The sequence below is a fragment of the Nomascus leucogenys genome, chromosome 18, assembly GCF_006542625.1.
Source record: "Nomascus leucogenys isolate Asia chromosome 18, Asia_NLE_v1, whole genome shotgun sequence".
Taxonomy (NCBI): domain Eukaryota; kingdom Metazoa; phylum Chordata; class Mammalia; order Primates; family Hylobatidae; genus Nomascus; species Nomascus leucogenys.
Window position 1 is genome coordinate 39,742,705 of NC_044398.1, and position 27,497 is coordinate 39,770,201.

The 27,497-nt window shown below is 38.1% G+C and overlaps 1 pseudogene; it reads left to right on the forward strand.

Moving 5' to 3' along the window:
- Positions 1-619: 619 nt before the first annotated feature.
- LOC100590884 lies at positions 620-27,340 on the forward strand (annotated as a pseudogene).
- Positions 27,341-27,497: the final 157 nt, after the last annotated feature.

Below are 27,497 nucleotides of genomic sequence, written 5' to 3' on the forward strand. Positions count from 1 at the left end.
TCCTCGCAGGTCGCAGCTTCATGGCCTGACGCCTTCAGGAAGTATTTCGAAGTCATCGTGGCTGTGGATTGGGGGATTTCTTGTTTCCACTGACCTGTGAGGCAGCGCACGTGGAGGGAGGCACCCGGGGCCCTCCGGCACTGTCCAGCTTCGCCTGTGTCCCTAGTAGCAGTGGGCATTTCCAGACGGTCCAGCATGTGGCTCAAGTGACAGGAAGATGTAGGAGCTTTCAGTCTTGGATGAGGATTCGAACTGAAGGGCTTAGGCCCAGCTGTCTTGGAGCAAAACATCTGTTGTGGGGTGAGCAGGGAAGGGGGGTTGAGGGTGCAGGGGCCCTCCTAGGAGGACACCCGACCAGTTGGGCCGAGACCTCATTAGAGATCTGGAGCACGGGTGGGAGCAGAGGCTCGATTTGTGTCCTGTCCAGACTCCCACAGGCTGGGTGATGGTGGGAGCTTTGTGCCCATTCATATGTGGCGGCAGAGGAGGGCAAGGCCGAAGGAGCAGACAGCACCGCTTCTTGGGGAGTTGTGAAGGCATCATGCGGAGGGACGAGCTTAGCAGCCAAGTAGAGGACAGCACCTTCCATGCCTGGATTCGTTACTCGCTCCTTCTAGATGCTGAACTGCTGGCTCACTGCAGCACAACTAGAGACGTACGGATGCCCCTATCTTGATCTTACAGAATCAGAGGTGCAGCCGCAAGAAAGGTCTGTAAGTTATCTATTTCGGCATTATTTAAAAGATGGGATGGGGTGGGGTGGACAGGAAACGAGCTTAACATGTTAAGTGACTGATGACATTGACACATTTTGTTGTGGCAGAGTCAAGAACAGACACTGAGTCGCTTGAGGACTCAGGCGGGTGTTTGCTGCATTGACAACAGAGTTAGTAAAAATCCGTTTGCTTTTTAAAATCCAAAGATGGTTTTGAGAACCTGAAACCAAGTTAGAGCAAGTTCATTTTCCTTCCAAAAAACTGGGCTGTGCCGGGCGCAGTGGCTCACGCCTGGAATCCCAGCACTTTGGGAGGCTGAGGCCGGCAGATCACGAGGTTAGGAGTTCGAGACCAGCCTGGCCAACATGGTGAAACCCCGTCTTTACTAAAAATACAAAAAATTAGCCAGACGTGGTGGTGCGCATCTGTAGTCCCAGCTACTTGGGAGGCTGAGGCAGGAGAATCACCTGAACCAAGGAAGCAGAGGTTGCAGTGAGCCAAGATCATGCCATTGCACTCCAGCCTGGGTGACAGGGCAAGACTCTGTCTCAAAAAAGCAAACAAAAAAAACTGGGCTGAAAAATACCGCATCACTTTTTTCAAAACCTTGTTGGGATTCTCTGGTTTATAATAAAGATTAAAACCTGAGTATTTTTGTTTAGCATTAGTTTTAATGAAAGTATTATGTTCCATTCTTTGGCTTTTCCTAACTTGCTTAATTAGTTTAATATATTGGTTTGCATACTCTGTTAGAGTACAGCATAAGTTGTTTATAAGTCAGTAGAAAACCAAACGTTTTTACATTTGAAAACTAATGTGTCCAAGCAGTACATAACCATGCCAGAGTCATGCATGGACGTGTGAGTATTTCCCTTTTAGAGATGTTTTGCCAGCTGGGAAGTGGACCTTTTTAGGCAAGTGACATTTCTCATGATCTTTTCTTATTTCTCAGCTACACCCTCTCAGTTTTCTCTGCTCTGCCAACACTAGTGGAAGATGATCACATCCCAGGTAAGTTGTTTATTTTTTCACAGTTTTGCTTAAAAGTAATTATTGAGGTTTAAAAAATGTCTATACATCCATATGAAAGTAGAAATAACATCCCAGAAGATATAGAGGAGAGGTCACATTACAGTTCATGGGTCAAATGCAGCCTGCTGTCTGTTTTTTTACGGTCCACAAATGAAGGATGGTTTTTATATTTTTAGGTGGCTGGCAGAAAAAAACCAAGAGTATTATTTTGCTTGGAAATTATATGAAATTCAGACTTCATTGTCTATAAAGTTTTATTGGGACTCAGCTATACTCACGTATTTATGTATTGTCTGTTGGTACTTTCACACTACAAAGGCAGAGTTGACTGGTTGCAGCAGAGACTGTAATGGCCCACAAGCCTAAAATATTTACTGTGTGACCCTTTACAGAAAATGTTTGCTGATTTCTGATAAAGAGTTCATGAAGAGCAAGACAAAAATGTCATATAGGTGAATGCAGATCTTGTGATCTAACAGTTGTGAAACTGGAACATAAAACAGTTTGTCAGTGGGCTTTATTAGGTAACGTGAAACTTCCTATGACAGTCTTGCAGTTACATAAGAAAGTAGTACAACAAAGTGAATAATTCATGTGCAGTCCAGGGGAAAACTTAAGAGATAGCAAAAGAAAGTATATGACTAAAAAATTCAAATAGGCCAGGCACATTGGCTCACGCCTGTAATCCCAGCACTTTGGAAGGCTGAGGCGAGTGGATCATGAGGTCAGGAGTTCGAGACCAGCCTGACCAACATGGTGAAACCCTATCTCTACTAAAAATACAAAAATTAGCTGGGCGTGGTGGCGTGTGCCTGTAATCCCAGCTAGTCAGGAGGCTAAGGCAGGAGAATCACTTGAACCCGGGAGGCAGAGGTTGCAGTGAGCCGAAATTGCACCACTGCGCTCCAGCCTGGGCAATAGAGTGAGACTCCATCTCAAAAAAAAAAAAAGAAAAAAAAATTCCAATGAATTGTGTAGCGTTAGGACTCATGGTTGTTTAAAGAAGCAGCCCTGGTAGGCTAGGGTGATCATGGGTTGTTAGGATGTGGCAGGCTTTGTGACAGCCTTAGAAACTGGGCAGAACTGGAATATTTGCAACAACTTTCGAGGGATTCTACCTAAAAAAAAAATTACGGTAAAATACACATCACATGAAATTCATAAGCCATTTTAAAGTATAGAATTCAATGACTTTAGTACCTTCACAATGTTGTACAACCATAACCACCATTTATTTCTGGAATATTTTCATCACACCAAAAGGAAACACGGCACCCTTAATAAGCAGTATTGTAACTTAATAAGCAGTTGCTCCCTTCTCCCCCCTCTGCTCCCAGCCCCTAGCAACCAATAATCTCCTTTCTGTCTTTATAGATTTGCCTATTTTGGATATGGCATATGAATGGAATCATACAATTTGTGTCTGATCTCTCACTTAGAATAATGTTTTCAAGACCCATTTATGTTGTAGTTGTATATCAGTACTTTGTCCCTTTTTATGACTGAACAATATTCTATTATGTGGATATACCATCTTTTGTTTATCCATTCATCTGTTGATGGACATTGAGGGTCATCCTGTGTTTCACTATTGTGGATAGTGCTCCTGTGAACATTCACGTACAAATATTTGTTTGAATACATGCTTTCAGTTGTTTTGGGTATATACCTAGGAGTGAAATTGCTGGGTGATATGGTAATTTTACATTTAATTTATTGTGAAACTGACAGTTTTCCACAGCAGGGTGCTTTGCAATCCATAGGAATTTTTAGTTAGCTTTGCTATTTCTGCAAAAGAGTATGTTGAGTTTTTGATAAGTATTGCACTGGGTAGGTATTAGAGTGAGTGATAACACTTTGGGGAGTGTTATCTTAATATTAAATCTTAAAATCAATGAACATAAGATTTTTTTTCTCCTAGGTCTTCTTTCCTTCATTAATGTTTTGTAGTTTTCAGTGTACAAGTGTTGCATATCCTTGCTTAAATTTATTAAATAGTTTTTCATTTAAATGCTATTGTAAATTATATGAAATTCAGACTTCAGTGTCTGAAGATAAAACTTTCTATAAAGTTTTATCGGGACTCAGCCATACTCATGTATTTATGTATAGTCTGTGGGTACTTTCACACTATGAGGGCAGAGTTGACTAGTTGCAGTAGAGACTGTAACGTCCCACAAGCCTAAAATTTCTTTTGTTTAAATGCTATTGTAAGTGGAATTGTTAATTTGCTTTTTGACTGCTCATTGTAATGAGTACACAACTAATTTTTGAGTGTTGATCTTGTATCTTGTAATTTTGCTGAATTTATTTCCTACTTCTAGTAGTTTCTTTGTGGATTCTTTAGTATTTTCTGCATATAAGATCATGTCATCTGCAAACAAAACTATTTTATTTCTTTCTTTCCAGTTTGGGTTTATTTATTTATTTACTTAGCCTAATTGCTCTGGCTGGAATTTTTAGTACAATGTTGAATATATGTGGCCAAAGCAGGCATCTTTATTTATTGTTAGTTTTTTGTTTTAGCAGTCTTAACCATTTTTGGATGTACAGTTCAGAAGCAGTGTTAAGTATATTCATATTGTACATCTGATCACCACAACTTTTTCATCTTGGGAACATGAAATTCTCTACCCATTAAACAATAACTCCCTATTTTCCCCTCCTCCTTGCCCCTGGCGACCACCATCCTACTTTCTGTTTCTATGAGTTTCACTGTTTTTCCTATATCTCATATAAGTGAAATCATACAGTATTTGTCTTATTGTGACTGGCTTATTTCACCTAGCATAGTGTCCTCAAGCTTCCTCAGTGTTGTAGCATGTGTCAGAATTTATCTCCTTTCTAATGTTGAATGATATTTCATTGTACCGATGTTTTGTTTATTCATTCATCTGTCAGTGGACATTTGGGTTCCTTTCTCCTTTTAACTGTTGTGAATAATGCTACTGTGAACATGGGGTACAACTATTCTTTGAGATCCTTCTTTCAGTTCTTTTGGTTATATACTCAGAAGTGGTATGGCTGGAACCTATGGTAATTCTATTTTTAATTTCTTGAGGAAACACCGACCTGTTTTCTACAGGAGGTGCACCATTTTACAGTCCCATCCTCAGTGTACAGGATTCTGATTCCTCCATATCCTTGCCAACACTCGTTATTTTCTTTTGTTGTTTTGATAGCAGCCATTGTAATGGGTGTATGGTAATTTTTCATTGTGGTTTTGATTTATATTTCCCTAATGATTAGTGATGTTGAGCATATTTTCACAAGCTTGCTGACCATTTATGTATCTTTTATGGAGACATGTCTGTTCAAGTCCCTTGTCCATCTTTGAATCAGGTTATTTTGTTTGTTTTGAGTTGTAGGGGTTCTTTATATATTTTTTATAGTAATTTGTTATCAGATACATGAATTGCAAATGTTTCCTCTTGTTGTGTTGGTTGTCTTTTCATTCAGTTAACTGTGTCCTTTGATGCACAATTTTTAAGTTTGATGTAGTCCAATTTATTTTTACTTCTGTTGCCTGTGGTTTTTGGTATTATATCCGAGAAAACATTGCCACACGAATCCATTCTCCTATGTGTTCTGCCGTGAGTTTTGTAACTTTAGTTCTTAGATTTAGGTCTTTGATTCATTTTGAGTTAATTTTTTTTTGTAGTTTTGTTTTGCATGTGGCTATCCAGTTTTATCAACACTATTTGTTAGAAAAATTGTCCTTTCCTTATTGACTGTTCTTGAAAACTGTGTTGAAAATCATTTTACCACACATGCATGGGTTTTCAAGATTATTTTGGCTAGTTGAGATCCCTTGAAATTCCATGTAAACTTCAGGATGATCTATTTCTATTTCTGGTACTATGTCTCCTTTGTAAACTGACCTTTTTTTTTTTTTTTTATCAATATGTAGTGTTTTCCTCTTGTAACAATTTTTAATTTAAAGTCTTTTTTATTTCAATATAGCCACGCTGGTATTCTTTAGGTTACTATCCTCTTCTGTCATTTCAGTTTCAACCTATTGTGTTGTGTGTTTGTATCTAAAGAGAGTGTCTTGTAGACAATATATACCTGGATCATATATTTGTATTTATTTTGCCTATTTCTTTTTATTTTATTTTATTTTATTTTTTTTGAGACAGAGTCTTACTGTGTTGCCCAGGCTGGAGTGCAGTGGTGCGATCTTTACTCTCTGCACCCTCCGCCTCCAGAGTTCAAGCAGTTCTTCTGCCTCAGCCTCCCGAGTAGCTGGGATTACAGGTGCACACCACTACACCTGGCTAATTTTTTTTTTTTTTTTTAGTAGTGACAGGGTTTCACCGTATTGGTCAGGCTGGTCTCAAACTCCTGACCTCGTGACCCACCCGCCACGGCCTCCCAAAGTGCTGGGATTACAGGTGTGAGCCACCATGCCCAGCCTATTTTGCCAATTTCTGTCTTTTAGGTGGGAGTTTAGTTTATTTACATTTAGAGTAAATGATAAATTGATAAAGGACTTATGCCATTTTGCTATTTGTTTTCCATACGTATTACATCTTTTTTGTTTTGTTTTTCTGTGTTTTTCAGTTTTGTGTTTTGTTTTCAGTTCTTCTTTTGTGTTTGTTTTTTTCTAATGTGCCATTTTAATTCCTTTTGTATTTCTTTGTAGTCATTATTTACCTAGTGTTAATACTTGGAATTGCAATTAACATCTTGAATTTATAACAATCTAGCTTGCATTAATACTAACTAAGCCTTAATATTATATAAAAACTCTGCTCCTATACAGCTTTGTCCCTGTCCTTTGTCTTCTTATTGTCACATTTTATGCCTTCATAAATTGTGTGCACATTACTGTAGATTTATAATTGTTTTATGTATTTGTCTTTTAAATCATATAGAAAAAAGAGAGAACATAAAAGCCAAGAATACAATAAGACTGACTTTTGCATTTACTTACAGTAGTTACTTTTACCATTTGAATTTTTTGTTTGGATTGGAGTTACTGTCTAATGTCCTTTTGTTTCAACCTTAAGGACTTCCTTTTGCATTTCTTGTAGGAGATCTAGTACTAATAAATTCTCTCAGATTCTGTTGATCTAGGAATGTTTTAATTTCTCCTTCATTTTTGAAAGGCAGTTTTGCCAAATGTAGAATTTTTTATTTTATTTTAATTAATTATTTATTTATTTTATATTTTATTTTATTTTATTTTTGGCACTTGAAAGGTGCCATTATTCTACTGCCTCTGGCCTTCATGATTTCTAATAAAAGGCTGGCTGTTACTCTTATTTCAGATCCTTTGTACACGGTTAGTCCCTTATCTCTTGATAAGATTCTTTGTCTTGTGACAATTTATTATTTCTCTCAGTTTGAAATTCTTTGAGCTTATCCTAATTATAGTTTCTTGAGAGTCTTGGACATAGAGATTCATGTTTTTCATCAGTTTGGAAGGTCTTCAGACATTATTTCTTCAGATATTTTTTGGTTCCCTTTTCTCTTCTTCGTCAGCAGCTCTTATTATTAACTTGTTGGTATGCTTGATGTTGTCTCATGGATCTCTTAGGCACTGTCCATTTTTCACCATTCTTTTCCTCTGCTCCACAGAATGAGTAATCTCCATCAGTGTCTTCAATTTTGCTGATTCTTTGTTCTCTTTGAGCTCCAATCTGTTATTAAATCCTTTCGCTGATTTAAAAAAAAATTAGTTGTTATACTTGTCAGCTCCAGACAGTCCTAATTACATTTTTGTAATTTTGTTCTGTATATTAATATTTTGTATTTGGCATGGCATCGTTCACCTGGTTTCTGTTAGTTCCTTATCTGGTTTCATTTAGCTCTTTGCGCACATTTAGAACAGTTGATTTAAATTCTTTATCTAGTAAGACCAATAACAAAGGTGTCTTTGAAGACAGGCTTTATTCATTTCTTTTTTCTGTGTGTCTGTGGGTCGTATTATCTTCTTTGCATTCCTCATAATTTTTTATTGAAAACTGAACATTTTGAATATTAAAATGTGTTAATTCTAGAAATCAGATTCTTTTCCCCTGAATTTGTTGTTGCTGTTTATTTTACATCATTTGTTTATTTTGTGACTTTTCTAAACTATTTTTGTAAAGTTCTTTGTTGTACATGGTCACTGAAACCTCTGTTCTGTTAGTTTAGTGGTCAGTTTGTGATCCGACAGAGATTTCTTTAAATGCCCAAAGCCAAAACAAAACAAAAAACTCTTCTGGTCTTTGCATATTGGCCCTGTTTTAGGGCGCTCCTGTAATGGTTTGCCAGGCCATTTACATCTCTGTGTAAAATTTTACTTCCTGCTCACACTGAGCCTGAAGGTCAACCAGACTGAAAGCTTAGGTTCCTCTCAGGTTTTTTATGAGCATGCATATTGCCCTGACCTTGCACATGACCTCAATTCCCTGGTTTATGCAGGAGCTTTTCAAACCACTTATCCCCACCCCTGGCCCCCATGTATTTCCTTCCCAGTTTTTCCATTCCCAGTTTTATCAGTCCATCTGCTGCTTTTCTCATCTGGCTGCTGAGGTCAGATAATTGCCTTTAAATGCTTTCAACTAGCACTTTCTGGAAGACTAGCCCTGAGAAAGTTCCAAGGCAGGCAAAACAAAGACAAGCCTGTGAGCCACTTCTTCAGAGAGCCCGCATAGACAGATCAAAATACACAACTACAGTTCTCTGAAAACAAGGTGCATACTGTCCACTTTGGCACAGGCATCAGCAGGCCACATCAGGAATGTTCTGGGTGTACTAGGTTTTTAATTAGATTGGAGAATTCTGAAAAGCTTGATGCTGAGAGGGGTTTTTTTGCTTTTCCAGCTTAATTGTTGCTTTAGTTTGGGATGGAGTTTTGGAGTTACCTATTCCATTTTCAGTCTGCTTCCCACATCAGTTTTTGAGTAATTACTCTGTGGCACAACAGATGTGCCTAGCCCATCTTGTCCTTTTCCTGCACTACCTCTGCCATCAGCCATTTCTCCAAAGGATATTGTTCTTTCTAGTGGAGGATGGAATTTAAAAACCAAGATCTGGGTGCTCATTGCTAGAGGTTGTCACTGCCTCAGACCCTCTCAATTGACAGAGTTAGGAAATAAATGTAGGTATGTATACATACACACGCACAGAAATACACATGTGTACACTTATTTTTGTATTGGTCTGTCTATACATATTTTTTAAACAATGAGTTTACATAGACATTTCCCAGTTTCAACCTTAACCCCATAGCCTTTCTGTTTTCCATCTTTGTGACTTCTTTCTCCAACAGTGAGAAACCAGGCTATACCATTATCCACAATATTTATTTGCTCCTTCTCCCCGTTTGTATCCAATCTTTTTTTTTTTTTTTTTTTTTTTTTTTGAGATGGAGTTTCATTCCATCTGGAGTTTCTCCAGGTTCCCAGGCCAGAGTGCAATGGCATGATCTCGGCTCACTGCAACCTCTGCCTTCTGGGTTCAAGTGATTCTCCTACCTCAGCCTCCGAAGTAGCTGGGATTAGAGGCATGTGCCACCACACCTGGATAATTTTGTATTTTTAGTAGAGACGGGGTTTCTCCATGTTGATCAGGCTGGTCTCGAACCCCCAACCTTAGGTGATCTGCCCTCCTTGGCCTCCCAAATTGTTGGGATTACAGGCGTGAGCCACTGCGCCTGGCCTGTATCTAATCTCTTAAACCTGCCAGTGCTACCTGTCTCCTGAGCTCTGATTTGATCCCTTAGATCACCATCTTTCTGGAATTAGCCATACTTGCTATATTAAATATTCAAATCAGATTTGATGTATTAAAACATTTTAGAAGTTAAAAGGGGCCATTTGACTAAGTCTCATTTTTGGAAAAACATTATTACTTTATGTAAGCTTGTCAAAAATAAAATTTCTGCTTATTGGCAGCACAGTATCTAAACCTGTCTCTCCAGGTTGTCAAGCCACTACTTTGTCCATTAAGTTATAAAGACACTTATCTAATTCATGAAGGAAGGCAGAGCTTCCTAATCACCTCCTAAAGGCCATGCCTCTTCATACTATTGCAATGGTATTAGATTTCAACATATGAAGTTGTGAAGGGCACAGACATTCAGACCATAACACTAAGTATTTTATTCTACTGGATACTATCATAAATGGGATTATTTTCTGAAGTTCCTTTTGGATGGTTCATTGTTGGAGTATTTTTTTAAAAAAACCTAATTGTTATGTGTTGATTTTGTACTCTGCAACTTCGCCGAAACCATTTGTTAGCTCGTAGATTTTTTGTGGATTATTTGCTAAATAATGTTATCTGCAAATAGAGTAGTTTTACTTCTGCCTTTCAATTTGAGTGTCTTTTATTTCTTTTTCTTGCCTATTTGCTCTGGTTAGAAATTTTAATACAGTGTTGAATTGCAGTGGTGAAAGCACTGTCCTTTGCCTGTTCATGATCTTAGTGGGGGATGTTTCAGTCTTTCACTATGGAGTATGTTACCTGTGAGTTTTTTATATATGCACTTTATTATGTTGAGGAACTTTGCCTCCATTCCTCTGTTTTCTGAGTTTTGTTATCCTTGAATGGTATTGGGTTTTGTATTTTTTTCTGCATCATTAATATGATCACGTGTTTATTCATTTGTTTTATTAATGTGCTGTCTTACACGGATTAATTTTCTTATATCGAAGCACTCTTGCATTCCTGGGATAGATCCAACTTGGTCATAGTATGTAATGTTTTTAATATGCTGCCAAATTTGGTTTGCTAGTATTTTATTGATAATTTTTTGCATCTGTATTCATAAGAGATATTAGCCTGTAATTTTATTTTCCTGTGAAGTCTTTTTTTGGCTTTGGTATCAAGATAATGCTGGCCAGCATTATAAAACTCACGAGAATTAGTTAGGAAGTATTCCCTTCTAATTTTTGGAAATGTTTGAGGAAGATTAGTATTATTTCTTTAATTTGATAGAATTGACCAGTGAAGCCATCTTACCCTGGATTTTTTTCCCTTGGGCAGTTTTTAAAAAAATTACTGATACATCTCTTTACTTGTTATAAGTACGTTGAGATTTTCTATTTCTTCTTGAGTCAGTTTTAGGAATGTGTGTCCTTCTAGGAAATGTGTCTATTTCATTGAGTTACTTAATTTATTAGTGTACCGTTGTTCATAGTATTCTCTTATAACCCATTTTTTTTGTAATGTCACTTTCATTTCTGATTTTAGTTCTTTGCATTTTTTTTCTTTAGTCAATCTAGCTAAAAGCTTATGAATTTTGTTCTATTTAAGGAATCAGATTTTGGATTTTTTGGTTCTCTGTAGTTTTCTATTTTCTGTTCACTTATCTTTGCTCTAATATGTATTATATCCTTCCTTCTGCTAGCTTTGGGTTTAGTTTGATCCTTCTTTGCTAGTTGCTGAAGGTGTAATGTTATTGATTTCTTTCTTTTTGAAAATAGGCATTTATTGCTATAAATCTCCCTATAGGCATACTCTTGGCTGCACTCATAAGTTGTGATACAGTCTCTTTACCTTTTCACCCATTTCTAAGTATTTTTAAATTTCCTTTGTGGTTTCCTATTTGATCCATTAAACGTTAATATCCACGTTAAAAAAATTTTTCTGTTACTGATTTCTAGCTTTATCCTATTATGGTCAGAAAATATTTTTTTTTATTATTTCAGTCTTTTAAAATTTACTGAGATTTATTTTGTGCCCTAATCTGTGGGCTTCCCTGTAGACTGTTTCTTGTGCACTTGAGAATAATGTATATTCTGCTATTGGTAGGTGGAGTATTCCACATACTTCTCTTAGGCCTACTTGGTTTATACCATTATTCAAATACTCTGTTTTCTTACTGATCTTCTGTCTGGATATTCTATCCATTAATGAAAGCAGAGTAATGAAGTGTCCAACTATTATTACCAAACTCTGCATTTCTTCATTTAAATCTGTCAATGTTTGCTTTATGTATTTGGTTCTATTTTCTTTGATCCACATATGTTTGCAATTGATTTTTTTTATTAACACTTTTCCAGTTGTATAATGTCCTTTGTCTCTTGTAACAGTTTTTTACTTAAAGTCTGCTTTTTTTGTTGTTGTTGTTTTTTGTTTTTGTGGTATCAGTGTAGCTACCCAGCACTCTTTTGGTTATTATTTGCATAAATATCTTTCTTCGTCCTTTCACATTCAGCTTACTGGCTTTGGATCTACAATGAGTTTCTTGGAGACAGCTTATGGTTAGATCTTTTTATTTTGTTCCCCTTATTTTCTGTTTTTAATTTTTATGGATACATAGTGAGTATATATATTTATGTGATTTATATACATGAGATAAAATATCTCGATATAGGCCTACAATTTGTAAAATCACATCAGAGTGAGCAGGGTGTCCATCACCTCTAGCACTTATCCTTTCTTTGTGTTACAATCAAATTATACTCTTAATTATTTTAAAATGTACAATAAATTATTGTTGGGATTTGCTGGCAAGATGGCTGAATAGGAACAGCTCTGGTCTGCAGCTCCCAGAGAGATTGACACTGAGCCGAAGCAGGATGGGGCGTCGTCTCACCCAGGAAGTGCAACGGGTCTGGGAACTCCCTCTCCTAGCCAAGGAAAGACATTAGAGACTGAGCCGTGAGAAATGGTGCACTCTGGCCCAGATACTGCACTTTCACACAGTCTTCACAACCTGCAGACCAGGAGATTCCTTCTGGTGCCTATGCCACCAGGGCCTGGGTTTCAGGCACAAAACTGGGCAGCCATTTGGGCAGACACCAAGCTAGCTGCAGTAGTTTTTTTTTTCATACCCTAGTGGTGCCTGGAACACCAGTGAGACAGAACCATTCGCTCCCCTGGAAAGGGGGCTGAAGCCAGGGAGCCAGTGGCCTGGCTCGGCAGGTCCTACCCCCACGGAGCCCAGCAAGCTAAGATCCACTGGCTTGAAATTCTCACTGCCAGCCTAGCAGTCTGAGCTCAACCTGGGATACTCAAACCTGATGGGAGGAGGGGCGTCTGCCATTGCTGAGGCTTGAGTAGGCAGTTTTACCCTCACAGTGTAAAAAAAGCTGCCTGGAAGATCGAACTGGGTGGAACGCACCACAGCTCAGCAAGGCTGAGACTGCCTCTCTAGATTCTTCCTCTCTGGGCAGGGCATCTCTGACAAAAAAGGCAGCATCCCCAGTCAGGGGCTTATAGATAAAACCCCCATCTCCCTGGGATAGAGCACCTGGGGGAAGGGGCAGCTGGGGGCACAGTTTCAGCAGACTTAAAGGTTCCTTCCTGACGGCTCTGAAGAGAGCAGCAGATCTCCCAGCACAGCGTTCAGCTCTGCTAAAGGTCAGACTGCCTCCTCAAGTGGGTCACTGACCCCCATGTCTCCTGACTGGGAGACACCTTCCAGTAGGGGCCGACAGACACCTCATACAGGAGAGCTCTAGCTGGCCTCTGGCAGGTGCCCCTCTGGGACAAAGCTTCTAGAGGAAGGAACAGGCAGCAATCTTTGCTGTTCGGCAGCCTCCACTGGTGATACCCAGGCAAACAGGGTCTGGAGTGGACCTCCAGCAAACTCCAGCAGACCTGCAGCAGAGGGGCCTGACTGTTAGAAGGAAAACTAACAAACAAAAAGGAATAACATCAACATCAACAAAAAGGACATCCACTCAGAGACCCCATCTGAAGGTCACCAACATCAAACACCAAAGGTAAATAAATCCATGAAGATGGGGAGAAACCAGTGCAAAAGACTGAAAATTCCAAAAACCAGAATGCCTCTTCTCCTCCAAAGGATCACAACTCCTTGCCAGCAAGGGAACAAAACTTGATGGAGAATGAGTTTGACAAATTGACAGAAGTAGGCTTCAGAAGGTGGGTAATAATAACTAACTACTCCACGCTAAAGGAGCGTGTTCTATCCCAATGCAAGGAAGCTAAGAACATTGAAAAAAGGTTAGATGTATTGCTAACTAGAATAACTTGTTTAGAGAAGAACATAAATCACCTGATGGAGCTGAAAAACACAGCACGAGAACTTCATGAAGCATACACAAGTATCAATAGCTGACTCGATCAAGCGGAAGAAAGGATATAAGAGATTTAAGATCAGATTAATGAAATAAAGTGAGAAGACAAGATTACAGAAGAAAGAACGAAAAGGAATGAACAAAGCTTCCAAGAAATACAGGGCTATGTGAAAAGACCAAATCTATGTTTGATTGGTGTACCTGAAAGTGACGAGGAGAATGGAAACAAGTTGAAAAACACTCTGAAGGATATTATCCAGGAGAACTTTCCCAACCTAGCAAGAGAGGCCAACATTCAAATTCAGGAAATACAGAGAATACCACAAAGATACTCCTTAAAAAGAGCAACCCCAAGACACATAATCATCAGACTCAGCAAAGTTGAAATGAAGGAAAAAATTTTAAGAGCAGCGAGAGAGTAAGGTCAGTTCACCCACAAAAAAGGGAAGCCCATCAGACTAACAGCAGATCTCCCTGCAGAAACCCTACAAGCCAGAAGAGAGTGGGTGCCAATATTCAACATTCTTAAAGAAAAGAATTTTCAAGCCAGAATTTCATATCCAGCCAAACTAAGCTTCATAAGTGAAGGGGAAATAAAATCCTTTACAGACAAGCAAATTCTGAGAGATTTTGTCACCACCAGGCCTGCCTTACAAGAGTTCCTGAAGGAAGCACTAAACATGGAAAGGAACAACCAGTAGCAGCCACTGCAACAACATACCAAATTATAAAGACCATTGACACTATGAAAACACTGCATCAACTAATGGACAGAATAACCAGCTAGCATCATAATGACGGGATCAAATTCACATATAACAATATTAACCTTAAATGTAAATGGGCTAAATGCCCCAATTAAAAGACACAGACTGGCAAATTGGATAAAGAGTCAACACCCATCAGTGTGCTGTATTCAGGAGACCCATCTCATGTGCAAAGACACACATCAAAAAAAAGGGATGGAGGAATATTTACCAAGCAAATGGAAAGCTAAAAAAGCAGGGGTTACAATCTTAGTCTCTGATAAAACAGGCTTTAAACCAATGAAGATCAAAAGAGACAAAGAAGAGCATTACATAATGGTAAAGAGATCAATGCAACAAGAAGAGCTAACTATCCTAAATATATATGCACTCGATACAGGAGCACCCAGATTCATAAAGCAAGTTCTTAGAGACCTACAAAGACACTTAGACTCCCACACAATAATAGTGGGAGACTTTAACACCCCACTGTCAATATTAGTTCAACAAGACAGAAAATTAACAAGGTTATTCAGAACTTTAACTCAGCTCTGGACCAAGCAGACCTAATAGACATCTAAAGAACTCTCCCACCCAAATCAACAGAATATGTATTCTTCTCAGCACCACAACACATTTATTCTAAAATTGACCACATAATTGGAAGTAAAACACTCCTCAGCAAATGCAAAAGAATGGAAATCATAATCTCTCAGAACACAGTGCAATGAAATTAGATATCAGGATTAGGAAACTCACTCAAAACTGCACAATTACATGAAAACTGAACAACCTGCTCCTGAATGACTGTTGGGTAAATAATGAAGTTAAGGCAGAAATAAAGAAGTTATTTAAAACCAATGAGAACAAAGACATAACATACCAGAATCTCTGGGACACATTTAAAGTAGTGTCTAGAGGGAAATTTGTAGCACTAAATGTCCACAACAGAAAGGAGGAAAGACGTAAAATAGACACCCTAACATCACAATTAAAAGAACTAGAGAAGCAAGAGCAAACAAATTCAAAAGCTGGCAGAAGATAAGAAATAACTAAGATCAGAGCAGAACTGATGGAGATAGAGATACAAAAAACCCTTCAAAAAATCAATGAATCCAGGAGCTGTTTTTTTGAAAAGATCAACAAAATAGAATAGCCAGAAGAATAAAGAAGAAAAGAGAGAAGAATCAAATAGATGCAATAAAAAATGATAAAGGGACTGTGACTACTGATCCCACAGAAATACAAACTACCATCAGATAATACTATAAACACCTCTATGCAAATAAACTGGAAAATCTGAAGAAATGGATAGATTCCTGGACACATACACCCTCCCAAGTCTAAAGCACAAAGAAGTCAAATCCCTGAATAGACCAATAACAAGTTCTGAAATTGAAGAAATAATAGCCTACCAACCAAAAAAAGGTCTAGGACCAGACGGATTCACAGCCAGATACTACCAGAGGTACAAAGAGGAGAAGATACCATTCCTCTGAAACTATTGCAAGTAATAGAAAAAGAGAGAATCCACTCTAACTCATTTTATGAGGCCAACATCATCCTGATACCAAAACCTTGGAGGGACACAACAAAAAAAGAAAATTTCAGGCCAATATCCCTGATGAACATCTATGCAAAAATCCTCAATAAAATACTGTCAAACCAAATCCAGCAGCACATCAAAAAGCTTATCCACCACAATCAAGTCGGCTTCATCCCTGGGATGCAGGGCTGGTTCAATATAGGCAAATCAATAAACATAATCCATCACATACACAGAACCAATTAAAAAAACCACATGATTATCTCAATAGGTGCAGAAAACGCCTTTGACAAAATTAAACACCTCTTCATGCTAAAAACTCTCAATAAACTAGGTATTGATGGAATGTATCTCAAAATAATAAGAGCTATTTATGACAAACCCACAGCCAATATACTGAATGGGCAAAAACTGGAAGCATTCCCTTTGAAAACCAGCACAAGACAAGGATGCCCTCTCTTACTACTCCTATTCAACATAATATTGGAAGTTCTGGCCAAGGCATTCAGGCAAGAGAAAGAAATAAAGGGTATTCAGATGGGAAAAGAGGAAGTCAAATTGTCTCTGTTTGCAGATGACATGATTGTATATTTAGAAAACTCCATCGTGTCAGCCCAAAATCTCCTAAAGCTGATAAGCAACTTCAGAAATGTCTCAGGATACAAAATCATTGTGCAAAAATCACAACCATTCCTATACACCAATAATAGACAAACAGAGAGCCAAATCATGAGTGAACTCCCATTCACAATTTCTACAAACAAAATTAAATACCTAGGAATACAACCTACATGGGATGTGAAGGACCTCTTCAAGGAGAACTACAAACCACTGCTCAAGGAAATAAGAGAGGACACAAACAAATAGAAAAACATTCCATGCTTATGGATAGGAAGAATCGGTATTGTGAAAATGGGCATACTGCAGAGTAATTTATAGGTTCAATGCTATCCCCATCAAGTTACCATTAACAATCTTCACAGAATTAGAAAAAAACTACTTTAAATTTCATATGGAACCAAAAAAGAGCCCAGATAGCCAAGACAATTCTAAGCAAAAAGAACAAAGCTGGAGGCATCACACTACCTGACTTCAAACTACAATGCTACAGTAACCAAAACAGCATGGTACTGGTACCAAAACAGATATATAGATCAATGGAACAGAACAGAGGCCTCAGAAATAACACCACATGTCTACAACCATCTGATCTTTGACAGACCTGACAAAAACAAGCAATGGGAAATGGATTCCCTATTTAATAAATGATGTTGGGAAAACTGGCTAGCCACATGCAGAAAACTGAAACTGGACCCTTTCCTTACACCTTATACAAAAATTAACTCAAGATGGATTAAAGACTTAAATGTAAGACCTAAAACTGTAAAAACTCTAGAAGAAAACCTAGGCAATGCCATTCAGGACATAGCCGTGGGCAAAGACTTCATGACTAAAACACCAAAAGCAATGGCAACAAGAGCCAAAATTGACAAATGGGATCTAATTAAAGAGCTTCTGCACAGCAAAAGAAACTATCATCAGAGTGAACAGGCAACCTACAGAATGAGAGAAAATTTTTGCAATCTATCCATCTGACGTAGGGTTAATATCCAGAATCTACAAAGGACTTAAACAGATTTACAAGAAAAAAACAACCCCATCAAAAAGTGGGTGAAGGATATGAACAGACACTTCTCAAAAGAAGACATTTATGCAGCCAACAAACATGAAAAAAAGCTCATCATCGCTGGTGATTAGAGAAATGCAAATCAAAACCACAATGAGATACCACCTCATACCATTTAGAATGGCGAGCATTAAAAATCAGGAAACAACAGATCCTGGAGAGGATGTGGAGAAATAGGAATGATTTTATACTGTTGTTGGGAGTGTAAATTAGTTCAACCATCGTGGAAGACAGTGTGGTGATTCCTCAAGGATCTAGAACCAGAAATACCATTTGACCTAGCAATCCCATTACTAGGTATATACCCAAAGGATTATAAATCATTCTACTATACGGACACTTGCATATGTGTGTTTTTTGTGGCACTATTCACAATAGCAAAGACTTGGAATGAACGTAAATGCCCATCAATGATAGACTGGATAAAGAAAATGTGATACATATGCACCATGGAATACTATGCAGCCATAAAAAAGGATGAGTTCACGTCCTTTGCCGGGACGTGGATGAAGCTGGAAACCATCATTCTCAGCAAACTAACACAAGAACAGAAAACCAAACATTGCATGTTCTCACTCATAAGTGGGAGTTGGACAATGAGAACACATGGACACAGGGAGGGGAACATCTCACACCAGGGCCTGTCATAGGGTGGTGGAGTAGGGGAGAGATAGCATTAGGAGAAATACCTTATGTAGATGATGGGTTGAAGGGTGCAGCAAACCACCATGGCACATGTATACCTATGTAACAAACCTGCATGTTCTGTAAGTGTACCCCAGAACTTAAAGTATAATAAAAAAAAATTGTCGACTATAGTCACCCTGTTGTACATCAAATACTCGATCTTATTCATTCTAATTACATTTTTGTATGCATTATTTGAAGAAATTTATCCACTCTGCCAATCTCTGCCATTTTTCTTATTTATTTAATCCTAATTTCTCTTTTAAGACCAAATCCAGATGAAAACTTGGCTTATAATCTTTTAACAGTTCCCTTGTTTGTCGTGAATCACATTTCAACCCAAAGGATTCCCTTTAGCATTCCTTGCAGAGTAGATCTAGTAAAAACGTACTCCCTTAGCTTGTGTTCATCTGGGAATGTCCTCATTATTGACAGGCATGTTTGCCAGGCATAGAATTCTCAGCTGACAGCTTTTTCTTTCAGCACTTTGAATATATCAATCCAGTGCCTTCTAATCTCCAAAGTTTCTGCTGATGATCTTTTTGAGGTTCTTTTGTATATGACAAATTGCTCCCCCTTTGCATTTGATTCTCTGTCATTTTTTTTTTTTTCTGACTGTTTGCTTATAACATGTCTTGGTGGATGTATTTGAGTTTATTTTGAGTTTATTGTGCTTCCTGGATGTGTAGATTTGTGTCTTTCACCAAATTTAGGAAGTTTAAGTTTTGGCTTTTCTGCAAATACTCTATTTCCTTGTCTCTCTTGTATTCTTCTACATTTCTCATAATGTTTGTGCTGGTCAGCTTGATGCTGTCTCATAGGTCCTTTGGGTTCCGTTTATTTTTGTTAATTCTTTTTTGCTTTGCTTCTCAAACTTGATAATTTCAATAGTCTTATACTTAAATTCACAGATTCTTTTTGGCATTCCCAAATCTGCTGTTGAACTCCTCTGGTGAATTCATTATTTCAATTATGGTACTTTTTAGTTTTAGAGTGTCTGTTTGGTGCTTTTTAATAATTTCAATCTATTGGTATTTGGTTTGTAAGTTGTTTTGTGGTTCTCTCTGGTGCTCGTATGTTTTCTTTTAGCTTTTGAGCATATTTAAGACAGTTGATTTAAAGTCCTTGTTTAAGAAGTGTTATATCCATCCAGGATATATCTGTCAATTTGTATTTTTCCTTTGATTGGACAACACTTCCAGTTTATTTGTATGCTTTGTGATTTTCTTGTTCCTGTTGAAACTGGGTATTTTAATATTATAATTTGGTAACTTTAGAAATCACTTTCTCATTCTTCTCTAGACTTTGCTGTTCTTAATTACTGAAGTCTTCAGTATCCATTTGTTTTTATGAATTTTTCAAACTTTTTTTTGCAGTCTTATGTGTGGTCACTGAATTCTCTCTCTTTAGCTTGTGTTCAGGTAGTGTTTTAACAGGCATTTTTCCTGGAAGGCCAGGTTTCAAACAACCACCACCAAACAAAAAAGAAAAAGAAAAAACAAAAAACTAAAAAAAAACAACAAAACCCCTTTCTTATTATTTGCAAATTGGCTCTGTCCTGGGGCACTTTTAAGCACTTAGACTGGTCCACTTAGAACTTCATCTTAGTCTTTACTGCTTGCTTGAACTGAGCATAGAAATTAGCCAGAAGTAAAACCTTAGGGTCTTTTCAGGTCTTTGCCAAGCTTTTTCTGTCCTGGGTATGTGCTTGGTGTTCTGAATTCCCTAACCCATTTATGCCTAGTGTTCCATTATTGGAACGCTAAGCATGTGGGAGTTATTTATATCCTACTACTTAAGGTCATTTCAAGGTCTGATTGCAAAAATTTTAAAAATTGTAACCTCAGGCATAAATGGACTATAATGTACATAGTGCTCTTGATTGCCCTCATTTCCCCTCCAAAAAGTCTCTCTTTAGCTTTTTTTTCTTCTGGAATTCATTTTAGAATGGAATTTATCTCCTAGGTTTATTTATATTTTACAAATTATTCTTTTATTATCTCTTCTTCCAGTTTTTATTTTGTGATAATTTGTGCAATTTTATACATTTATATTTGTGCAATTATGCATTTTACATCCATTTTGTTTTCTTTCTTTCTTTCTTTCTTTCTTTTTTTTTTTTTTGACAGAATTTCACTCTTTTTGCCCAGGCTGGAGTACAGTGGTGCGATCTTGGCTCACTGCAACATCTGCCTCCTGGATTTTCAAGTGATTCTCCTGTCTCAGCCTCCCGAGTAGCTGGGATTACAGGCACCTGCCACCAAGCCTAGCTAATTTTTGTATTTTTAGTAAAGAAGGGGTTTCACCATGTTGACCAGGCTGGTCTTGAACTCCTGACCTCACGATCCTCCCGCCTTGGCCTACCAAAGTGCTGGGATTACAGGCATGAGCCACCACACCTGGCCTATTTTGTTTTCTAGTAGTGTTCACAGAGTATTTGTTTTGTTTTCACAGTTAGGCAAATATTAACATTTAATTTTGGGATGCTGTTTTTCTCTTCTCTGACATGTATATTTTTTTGAGATGGAGTCTCACCCTGTCACCCAGGCTGGAGTTCAGTGGCACAATCTTGGCTCACTGCAACCTCCACCTCCTGGATTCAAGAGATTGTCCTGCCTTAGCCTTCCGAGTAACTGGGATTACAGGCATCCACTGCCACGCATGGCTATTTTTTGTATTTTTAGTAGAGACGGGGTTTCACCATGTTGGCCAGGCTGGTCATGAACTCCAGACCTTAGGTCTCTCCCAAGCTTCAGAATCATCTCTGTAGCCTTCCAGTGGACATGCTCACTTCCATGACATGAAGACATTCCAAGAGCTGCATGGCCTGCATGTGTCTTATTGTCACTCTGCACTCTCCCCTCCCCCAACACCCGACCTCCTGGTTCTAATTTCTAGACCTTCTAAGGCCCCTATACAGGCCCTCTGGAAGTAGCCCTTCCTCTCTTCCTTTGCTTAGTGAATTCCCTCTTCCACATCTCCACTGCTGCCCCTTAATGTAGACAATCTACCTCTAACACTGCTCTCCAGCACAGTCTCCACTCTACTTTGGTGGCATTGCTTCCTCAGTGAAAACTGAATTACGTTACAGGGATTCAGGTGTGTATTTTCAGTTCACCATCAACTTCTGCTATTCGCAACAATGACTTGGAGTCGGGGGAGCAGGGAACCTATGGCCTAAAGGAAGTGTGCAAGATAATTGTTTATGCCATATACTGCCAGTCCTTTAGGACATGGGAGGAAACTATCAGCATGCCTATTTATATTTTTATCTAAAAAATAAGAACAAAATTAAGCTTTCCTTATATGTGGATTGTATTTTATTTACTTTATAAATAAATATAAACAAAACTAGTAGTTGCTAAACATTTTTATGGATTAGATGAGTGATAAATATTTGGAGAACACTAACAGGATTAAAGCCAAAAGTATTTCCTAGTCTCCCTCATCTCCCATGCCTCTGCAACCTTTACATCATCACAGGTAAGACATGCTCTTATCCTGTTAAGCAATTCTATTGACTTGCCACATATTTTTTCAGGTTTTTAACCTTAAGTTTTTGTTACATGTTTGCAAAGGAACTAAAGTTTTATCACTTTGGTGAAGTCTAATATGTGGACACACTCTCACATGAATTTGCACAGAACTCTTTTATGATCCATCTGTGTCGCACATATCTGTGGTGTTAGTCCTTTAAGTCCTGTGGTAGATATGTCTCTGTATGTATGTTTCCTCATGAGAAGATATGTTCCTCTCTTGTAAGGAAGACTCTTGTATTCAAATCAGAATACTCAGAAACTAAGAAAGCTCTAGGCACATGTAGGTACTGAATATTTTTGCATTAAGTAATAAATTAATGCACCAACAGGATATTTCTGCTATGATTTTTTACCCACAATGTGTTACATAAAACAACATGTATCATGGAGGCCCTTTATAACATTTTCTATTTAATTTTCAACAACAAAAATGCTAAGAATTAGTCCTTAAACATCTTTTTTCACATCAGCTGATTCTTATCGCTTCAGACTGAGCAGAAGTGTGATTTTCCAGGGATCAGTGTCATTTAGGGATGTGACTATGGGCTTCACTCAAGAGGAGTGGCAGCATCTGGACCCTGCTCAGAGGACCCTGTACAGGAATGTGATGCTGGACAACTACAGCCACCTTGTCTCAGTAGGTAAGTAGGAATTGTTTCCCATGTAGAAGGCCAGAATGCATGTCCTTTCTTATCAATAGAAACTTGTGGAAATTTTGTAAAATATAATAATGTTTAGGTTGAGATTTAGAGATCAAGGACAATGTATCCCTTTTGGATACCAGAAAGAATATTTTCCTCTGCCCCATGACAGGATTAAATGAGGTGTGTGTGTGTGTGTGTGTGTGTGTGTGTGTGTATGTGTATGTGTGTACAGTTTGGGGTATACTGTCTTCCTCCTTCAGGGAAACCCACCCAGTTTGTTGGAAGTAATATAATTCTCATTCCTAAACCAGAAGTGATCCTCAAGTTGGAGAAAGGCAAGGAGCCATGGATATTAGAGGAAAAATTTGGAAGCCAGAGTCATCAGGGTGAGTTAGTAAGTGCCAGATGGAATTTAAAGATCACAAAGGGTAAGTTCAGATAATAAGACCATTGTTCTTCAGGAATCATATTTTAGAGGCTCTAGACCTTTGGAAATAACATATTGACATGACCCAAATATCCAGTGACTCTGAATCACCCAGCATCTCCCAGTATCACTTCCATACACACATCTTGTTTTTTTTTAAATTGTGGTATAAATTATATAGTTAAGTCACAGCTTAATAAAATTATATATGTGTGTGTATATGTATATACATGTATATATATATATACACATATATACACGTGTATATATATACATGTATGTATATATATATGAGAGACATTCATGTATCCATCATTGAGATGAATATATAGAGTGTTTTTCAGCACCCCTGGAAAGCTCTCTGGTGTAGTCTTCCCATTAAAGAGCATCCCTCCTTCTATAAAATATTAAGTATATTTTTCTATACATGCTTTTTTGAGTTGCTCATTCGTTAGCATTCTACCATATTCACATTTTTTTACAGAATTATTTTAAAACAGCCTGGGCCCAGTGGTTCATGCCTGTAATCCCAGCACTTTGGGAGGCTGAGGTGGGGGGATCACTTGAGCCCAGGAATTTGAGACCAGCTGGGGCAACACAGGAAGACCCTATCTCTATGAAAACTTAAAAAATTAGCCAGGCATGGTGGCACACACCTGCGATCCCATGCCTGGCTAATTTTTGTAATCTCAGCTACTGAGGTGAGAGTCTTGCTTTAGCCTTGAAAGAGGCTGCAGTGAGCTGTGTTTTTACCATTGCACTGCAGCCTGGGTGACAGAGCAAGATTCTGTCTCTAAAATATAAAAAGCAATTAAAATTAAAGTTAAACATTCAAGCAGTAATGATTTCAGCATGAAGCCTGAAAAAAATTGTGTTTGAAAAAGCTCTCTGGGTAATTCTGATAAACATTATTTATTAAGTACCATTGATATAAATATCTATGTATGACACTGAGAGAAAATCATAGGTAAAGTAATGGCTGCCAGGAACATAGCTGGTGAACGAAAACAGAACTGCATGAAATATTTTAAAATTCAGTGTTTAACAAAGAATATTGTTATAGCAATCCAGCTGATGTTTGTGCTTAAATGAATTATACAAATGGTCCTTTCACATTTTTTAGTAAATGAACCTGGAAGTGGTGGGAAAATTTGGGAAGGCAACTTTTTAAAAACATTGTTAGACTGTAAGCTGACAATGAAAAAACAATCAGTATAAAATTATGATGCGAATGAGCAATTTATAAGGGACAAACAGCTGAACTTACCTAGAGTGAAATATATTCATTCTAGACTTGTAAAAGAATGGCTTGGTTCTAATCTGAATCTAAACGTAAAGATATGTCTACTTCAGTGATACCTTGTTAAAAAAAAGTGTTTGTTCTTGGAACATTGGACTCAGTATAATATAGTACAGTAGATGGAATAAAGGGCAAATCCCATAGCCGGAATAGAACCATAAGCCTGATCCTGTGGCAACGATGGCTTGTTCAGTCATTGATTTCACTCTTATTGTTGCATACTTTTATTCCTAGTAAATCAGAGCTAGAAAAACAATTAAGCCAGGTGCAGTGGCTCATGTCTGTAATCCCAGCACTTTTGAAGGCCAATGTGGGTGAATTGCCTTAGGCCAGGAGTTCGAGACCAGCCTGAGTAACATGGCAAAATCCTGTCTCTACTAAAAACATAAAAACTAGCCGAGCATGGTTGTGTATGCCCGTAGTCCCAGCTACTTGGGAGGTTGAGGCATGAGAATTGCTTGAACCCAGGAAGCGGAGGTTGCAGTCAGCCGAGATCACGTCACTACACTCCAGCCTGGGTGACAGAGGAAGACTCTGTCTCAAAAACAACAACAACACACAGAATTGGAGCCTGGATTATAGGACTATCTATGAATTAGAACTTTTAGAAATTTGATTTGTTGCTGCTGTGTTGAGTTGAAAAGAGGCATAAGACTGGAAGTGTGCACATTGTTGTCATAATGTAGGTATGAGGAGATAATGGCCTAAACTGAGCCTTCAAATGTAATGCTAACTTTATTTCTCTTACATATCATTGTCAACTAATCTTTCTTGTCACTCTGTATTTCAGAATTAGTTAATACCAGTAGAAACTATTCAAGAATGAAGTTCAATGAGTTTAACAAAGGTGGAAAATGTTTCTGTGATGAAAGCATGAAATAATTCATTTTGAAGAGGAACCTTCTGAATATAATAAAAATGGGAACGGCTTCTGGCTGAATGAAGACCTCGTTTGGCATCAGAAGATTAAAAATTGGGAGCAACCTTTTGAATACAATGAATGTGGGAAAGCTTTCCCTGAGAATTCACTCTTCCTTGTACATAAGAGAGCTTCACAGGACAGAAAACCTGCAAATATACTGAACATGGGAAAACCTGTGATGTGTCATTTTTCATTACTCATCAGCAAACACATCCAAGAGAGAACCACTATGAATGTAATGAATGTGGAGAAAGTATCTTTGAGGAATCCATTCTCCTTGAACATCAGAGTGTTTACCCATTCAGCCAGAAGTTAAATCCCACTCCAATTCAGAGAACCCACTCAATTAACAATATTATTGAATATAATGAATGTGGAACCTTTTTCAGTGAAAAATTAGTCCTTCATTTACAACAGAGAGCACATCCAGGAGAAAAACCATATGAATGTCATGAATGTGGAAAAACCTTCACCCAGAAGTCAGCCCACACAAGACATCAGAGAACACACACAGGGAAAACCCTATGAATGTCAACAGATGTGGGAAGATCTTCTATAAGAATTCAGACCTCATTAGAAATCAAAGAATTCACACAGAGGGGAGACCTTATGGATGTCATGAATGGAGAAATCCTTCAGTGAAAAGTCAACCCTTACTCAACATCAGAGAACACACACAGGGAGAAACCATATGAATGTCATGAATGTGGGAAAACCTCGTTTAAGTCGGTTCTTACTGTGCATCAGAAAACACACACAGGGGAGAAGCCCTACGAATGCTATGCATGTGGGAATGCCTTTCTCGGAAAATCAGACCCCATTGAACATCAAAGAATTCACACAGGAGAAAAACCTTATGAATGTAATGAATGTGAGAAGTCATTCTCTGAGAAGTCAACCCTTACTAAACATCTAAGAACTCACACAGGTGAGAAATCTTATGAATATATTCAATGTGGAAAATTTTTCTGCTACCACTCCAGTTTCACAGAACATCTGAGAAGACACACGGGAGAAACCTTTTGGATGTAATGAATGTGGGAAAACCTTCCATCAGAAGTCAGCCCTAATTGTTCACCAGAGAACTCATATAAGACAGAAACCCTATGGATGTAATGAATGTGGAAAATCATTCTGTGTGAAGTCAAAACTCATTGCACATCATAGAACACACATGAGAGAAACCCTATGAATGTAATGTTTGTGGAAAATCATTATTAAGTCAAAACTAACTGCACATCAGAGAACACACTTGGGGTGAAACCCTATAAATGTAGTAAATGAGGGAAATTACTCTGGGTGAAGTCAGAACTTTGTAGAACAGAGAACATAAAGGGTGAGAGAAATCTGTTAATATGATAATGAGAATACCTTTGCCCTGAAGTCAGTTCTCACAGTATGGAAGAGAACTTAAAGCAGGAAAAAACAATATGATGATATGGAATGCAGGAAAACATTATTCTGAAATTTGGGCCATACATTATGTTTAAAAACTAAAAGTGGAGAACACTTATTGGTGAATGAACATAGGAAACATTTTGCTCAATGCCACACCTCAGTAAACATCAGAGAGTTCACACAGGGTGAAACCTGGCTCAGCATCCCTAGGTTGAGAGGGGATGCATTTTTCTGATACTACTACAGTTTCACAGAATATCTGAGAAGACACACAGGGGAGAAACCTTTTGGGTGTAATGAATGTGGAAAAACCTTTCATCAGAAGTCAGCCCTAATTGTTCACCACAGAACTCATATAAGACAGAAACCCTATGGATGTAATGAATGTGGAAAATCATTCTGTGTGAAGTCAAGAGGCCAGAGAAAATGCACAAACTATAGGAAACTATAGGAACGCATTTACTATGAGGTTATATTTTACAGAGTATATGTAATAAGAAGTACCTTCTCAGTGAACATCAGATAGTAGAGAAAGTATTTTTAACTGTATCCAATGTGTGGACGTTTTAGGTTAAAATCTAAATTTAATATAGACCAGAGGTGTTGAATTGCAGGATATCTAGCAATTTAAGAAAATGTAGAGACAAAAATTTTTTTTTTTTGAGATGGAGTCTTGCTCTGTCACCCAGGCTGGAATGCAGTGGCATGATCTCGGCTCACTGCAAGCTCCGCCTCCTGGGTTCACACCATTCTCCTGCCTCAGCCTCCTGAGTAGCTGGGACTACAGGTGCCTGCCACCACACCTGGCTAATTTTTTGTATTTTTAGTAGAGATGGGGTTTCACCATGGTCTTGATCTCCTGACCTCAT